The following is a 6455-nucleotide window of genomic DNA, read 5'->3' as shown; positions in this document are numbered from 1 at the left end:
AAAAATCTCTACATATCCTTACTTTTGAGGGGGGGGGAGGGGTCAAACCAATTCTTACGTAATATTTTCTTAGTCAATATTTTACATTAGAAATTTACGTATTTTATGTGCGTCTTGATGGTAAAAAACGCATAGGATGATTCCCTTTCATGGAGCGGGGAGTCAAAATTTTCCAAAATCATCCTCACATAATTAATGAATGACTCCCTACCCTATTCTCTGCCACTTCTTTTCCTATCAAATGCAAAAGTTCAGTTGTGGACATAACGAAACCACAACTGAGCTAGGACCTGCCTGATATCAGTAGAAAGAAAAAAATTCCAGCTTTTGAGACCACCCAGGAAGGTAATGAATATTTCGGATGAATGCCCTCCCGAAAGTTTTCAACTTGAAAAATGAAATTAATAACGAGTTTAAACTGTTGTTTATTTTCTTCCTAAGATTTCCCGTGTGAGAATAGAGAAAAATTCGATTAAACGTAATAACAGTAGCTTGTCCTTTCTAACCTTGAACCGAACTGGTTCAAATGTAGTAAGGGTTCTATTGTAGAGTATCCTGCCTAATTGATAGGGTCACCATTCATAGTTTTTTCAAAATTTGATGGTAAACAATTTTTGACATCAGCACTGTATTTTAAATCATTGGCTTTTTTTAAAATACAGTTTATGACCGACGAAAAAATAAATGACGACTTAAAAGAGGGGAATCGATGTAGTTATTTCAATGTAATTTGAATGAAATGTGTTTGCATCAACCTGCTGTTGATTTTAAATGAGAATGACATTCCTGGCAGAAATTTCATACAATTCACTTTTAAAATCGCAATGCTTTTGGTGAGTTCCAAGCGTAACAGGGGGGGGGTGGGAGAGGGCGATATCATACACAGATTTTGCTTTTAAAAAATCATAAATCTTTTTAAGACAAAAAAAAATACAGACAGCTTAGTAATTGACCTAAAATTGAAATTTCATTCTCATTTAACCTTCGTAATTAAATTAAACGGGTATGTAACAGAGGGGACAAATTAATCTCTAGAAGTCTTTTTAATAATAAAAAAAAAATTTGTTGCATGAAGAAAATCACTGCACACATATACTCAGAAACCGTGAATCTTCATAATTCATAAAAATTTTTCATAATAAAACTATGAAAAATCACTATATTTTAAAGTTATTGCTGTTTTAAAAAGCAACATTTTAAAAATGAAAATCAAAATCAGAAATGCCTCTTATTCATCTCAATTTTAAACGTAACTATTAATATCTGTCAAAAACAGCCATTCATTCCAAAAACTTCAATAAATGTCCTTTAAAATAATATCAAACATTAGGGTATTGGTGTAACCCCTTCAGTCGGAATTATGAAATACTTGAGCAAAAATGTTTATATTTAGTACACAGTTTACAATAGTAAAGGGTATCTTATAGACAAAATTAAAGTTTGTATGATAAAAATTAAAAGAGTTATGGCACGTCCAATGTTCTGGACTTATATTTTTGAAATTAATATTTTATATAAAAAAACGATAAAATACAAAACTAATTTTATTGTAAAATGTTCTTCTAACAATAATAAAACATAATATAAGCGTTTGAAACAATTAATTAAAGATTATATATTTTTTAAAAAATCAGGGAAAAAACCTCGCTTCACAGAATTACCTCGCTTACAGAAAGAAAATTCATGGTTGGAAAAATGAGCCACTCCCTATCTCCCAATATGTCAGTGTTGTCAATCCCAAAACGAAAAATTATTGCACAGATTACAATAAGCAGAATTTAAAGAGTCAATTTAAAAAAAAAAAAAAAAAATCAAGTAATATAATCAATTATTAAATGATTAGTAGATGTTTAAAGTGTATGTCCGGTATGCCGGACACCAGGTCTGAAGGGGCTGTTCAAAAAACCATGTTGTGGTTTCAGTTTAGCGTGGAATAACACTTTTAGAACTGCAATTTGCAACTGCGCTTTTTCGCTAACTCACATGTTAGGCATAAGCGAAAAAATCCTTTCCATGAACGCATTTGACCCGGGAAAACGTAAAAGGGCCATTCCACGGAACCACGGACAGTTTGTCTTCCACGTGACAGCTGATATATTTCATTAAGAATAATAATTTGAAAGAGTTATGGGGAAAATTTTGTTGGAGGAATCACAATCGTACGTGTGATTTCTTAAGGGGGTCCGGGACACATTTTGAAAAAAAATTTGTTAAACAGTTTAGAGTTTTGAAAATTTTGCACTGATTCCCCATCTATTTAATAAGCAAAATCAAGACAAAAATATTAAAAAATAGGTTTTTTTTTTAAAGTTTAAATTTAATTTGTTTTTTGAAAAAAATAGGTTTTGCTTTAGATCGCTAAAACTCAAAATATTCTTGGTCAATTTTCAATTTCTTTTCAAAAAACATATGTACAAATATCTGAGCTTTAAATTTTATTCGGTGATTAAAATAATATTAAGCCAATAAAAAAAAAGTAAAAAAAAAAATACTTGACTGAAATTTTTGAAAAATTCTAAGATATTTATTTTCAAAAAATCACAAGTTTTGAAGTAAACATTTTTTTTTTAAATTTGCCGAATAAAAATTCAAGTAAACTGCTTGAACAACATATGCTCCAAATTTTATTGCTTTATCTTTATCAGTTCTTGACTTATAAGAGTTTGAATGCAAAGAGTCGGGAAAAATTGCATCATGGAGAAAAACGCGTTTAAAGTTTTCAAGTTAAGAATAATATTATTTAAATGCAAGCAACAAAAATAATTATATATTTTGTTTTAATTAAGATAGAAACAAGATGCAAACTACATTTTAAGCAGAAAAAAAAAAAAGGAATTTGTTTTTAAATGATTAAAAAAAAAAAAAAAAAAAAAGCAAAATTTGACGATTTTTGTATCCCGAACCCCTTTAAGCCAAAGTTTTTTGTTAATTTCCTTTTAGAGTTATTGTTTTAAATGAAAAATATGAAGGTCATAGTTCAACTTATCAGAGCGACGTTATATTTTTCTTGAACTGAGCTATGCTATCGGGAAATCAGGACGAATTTTGATTACATGCAATATACCAGAGATCCCGGTTGCATATAAGCTACCTTTACTCCTGTTCGGTCATAAGAAAATTTCAGGCCCTCTCATTGGCTTATTCGAGTGTCAATCAAAGCTTCAAAGACGCCATTGTAATCCTGCTAGTCGTCTTTCGCACTGTGTTTCTTGTTTGTAATCTGCTAAATACGAATAAGCATTTGCAAATGATATCTTTAATTGAATGTTGCTTGCAAAAACAGCATTATTATTTCCAATCAATTTTATTCCCTTGCAAAACAAATAAAAGCTGAATTTGAGCTTTGAAATAAAAATAGATGGCGCCATCTTTGGGCAAAAAATGCATGTTTTACGACATTGTTTTGATTTAAATTGAAGTTATTTTAAAAATAATTCTCATGGTAAATTATTTTGAAGATGGAAAAGAGCGAATTCTGCAATTTTTCATATTCTTAATCATATTTAATGCAATTTAAACAGCTCTTCTTAAAGAAATGATTTCCATTTAACTTAATAATAAATACTTCTAGTGAATAACATATTTTATAAATGAACATAATAAACATAATAATTTCTAATATAATTTTCTCTTGTGCCAATTTATTTCTAGCTAATTTCTCTTGAATATGAGTTAGCATTCAAGAATAAGACCTTTAAAATTGAGTAGTGAGTGTATCTGGAAAAAGTTCCTTTCTGTTTTGGAAAAATTTTCTTTTTTACAAAAAAAAAAAAAAAAAAAAAAAAAACTAATCCTTTACTTCAAAGATTATGTTTAAAAGAATCAGCTGCTCGCGCACTACTATTGGATAAAGTCAGCTGAACAAAATATCATATCGTTATTGGTCAAAAGCTTTATAAAGCTCTCTAAGAGGTTGTCCATTTTTTTTATGTTAATCCTTTTTTTTTGTCTGTATTTTTTTATCTTATCGTTCATTGGTTGGATTGCTTTATGTGTGTCTTCACTGGTTAAATTCATAATCCTGAATTAAATTATAAATAGTCGATGTGTACTCTTTATAAAATGCTAAAACAATTGAGATGTCTGTATTTAAAAAAGAAAGGCTTCCACCTTCATTAAATTCAATTTTTTTAAATACTTTAAAATTTTTTCAATGACTGTATGATATTTAATGTATTTGAATGATTACATTCAAATTGTTTCAGAACTATTCATGAAACCACAAAGGTCTTATCAGCAGTACAGCAAAAAAATAAGGAAAACTTTTTTTCTAATTTTGCTGAAAATATTTAACAGCTGCAGTTCTCTTCATGGGCCAGTCTAAAAAATTTCGCTGTATTTTTTATTACAATACATTAAAAGTCATATATTGATTTCGAAATTGTCTCAAAAATGGTTGAGTTTTCAAGTTTTAGAATTTTGTGAAACTTTTTTTCCCCCAAATGTATTTAAGTTAAATAGTAAATGAAACTGCATGAAATTGTTTTCAATTGCCTCATCAACTGTGTGTGGTTTTTTTAAAATTAATAATAAATGAATTTAAGGTAACAAACGGTGCGATTTCTGAAAGTTTGACTTGAAATAACATATATATATATATAATTTTACATTATGAAACATTGCTTTTTAATGTTATTTTCAATTATTTCATTCAAGAGTTTAAATTACCTATTCCTTTTTACATAACTTTAAATATTATGAAGATTATTAAAAGATAAAGAATTTGCTGTTTAATTAAAAAAACTTACATTGAGAATTTGTTGACAAATGAGTTATAAACTCCAATAGCTCCTTCTTCAAAAGCGCCATTTTTTGCTTAAAGATAATGCTATTTATTCGTTTAATTATATACTTTACAGGTTTTTTTTAAAAAAAAGCAGAGCATTATGTTATGAGTTATGAAATTAGAAGGAGACAAGAAGGATATGTTTGCCAGACTCACTCAAAATTCAATTGGAAGTCTTATTCTTGAATGCTAACTCATATTCAATAGAAATTAGCTAGAAATAAATTGGCACAAGAGAAAATGATATTAGAAATTATTATGTATTAAATTATTCACTAGAAGTATTTATTATTAAGTTAAATGTTAATCATTTCTTTAAGAAGAGCTGTTTAAATTGCATTAAATATGATTAAGAATATGAAAAATTGCAGAATTCGCTCTTTTCCATCTTCAAAATAATTTACCATGAGAATTATTTTCAAAATAACTTCAATTTAAATCAAAACAATGTCGTAAAACATGCATTTTTCGCCCAAAGATGGCGCCACCTATTTTTATTTCAAAGCATAGTTGCTCAAAGGCACTTTCATTTGTTTTGCAAAGAATGAAATTGATTGGAAATAATAATGCTGTTTTTGCCAGCAACATTCAATTAAAGATATCATTTGCAAATGCTTATTCGTATTTAGCAGATTACAAACAAGAAACACAGTGCGAAAGACGACTAGCAACATTACAATGGCGTCTTTGAAGCTTTGATTGACACTCGAATAAGCCAATGAGAAGGCCTGAAATTTTCCTATGTCCGAACAGGAGTAAAGGTAGCTTATATGCATCCCGGTTAACACATCCAGAGACTGCAGTTTCGTTCTTGTTAGGACTCATCAGTCTGGATTAATGAATAACTGAGCTGGGAGGCAGATGTCATCTCATTGAAGCTGAGAGCGCCAACAAACTGATAGATAAAGTACATTTATATCACCAGCGGGTGTCGCATCTGCCTCCAGCTCACTAATCCAGACTGATGAGTTCTAACAAAAACGGTTTCTGGATGTGATAACCGGGATGTCCGGTATATGGCATGTAGTTCTGCCTTAGCCCTGGTTGAGGTGTTAACTTATTCCTTAATTTCTGTTATTCACCAGCGGTGCTCGTACGGCTTCGTCCGTAGTAGAAAATTAAAAGGTCATTTGATTCGCCTAAATATTTACAAATAATGGATCATGAATTTCTCTCCAATTTACAATGTTCATTTGCTCGCCCATGTTACGGTTCCACGTTATGATAATTTGGTAATTTACTCGTCCATCTTATGATAATTTTGCTCGGGAAAATGTTCTTAAAATTGGAATAGAAAAAGAACAAAATCGAATGTTCAAAAAAGCGCTTCGAGGTGCTCCCCCCTATGCTACGAACTAATTTTGTGCCAAATTTCATGAAAATCTGCGGAACGGTCTAGTCGCTATGCGTGTAACAGACATCCAGACATACAGAGATCCAGACTTTCAGCTTGATTATTAGTAAGGATTGACAATTTAAAATTCAGAAAATTATTTCTCCTTATTATAGGTTTTAATTTGAGAAATTCGAAAAAAAGTCAGCTTGATTGATAGAACTATATGCGGCACGTGGCTGCCCCTTGTTCTGACCCCTTGCTGGCTGTGCACGTGCTACACACCTTCTAGGATCGGTCCTGATACTAGTAGCAGTATTGATGCATCTCGTTCTT

This window comes from Uloborus diversus, chromosome 9, assembly GCF_026930045.1.
Source record: "Uloborus diversus isolate 005 chromosome 9, Udiv.v.3.1, whole genome shotgun sequence".
Classification (NCBI taxonomy): domain Eukaryota; kingdom Metazoa; phylum Arthropoda; class Arachnida; order Araneae; family Uloboridae; genus Uloborus; species Uloborus diversus.
This window is presented reverse-complemented; position numbering follows the sequence as displayed.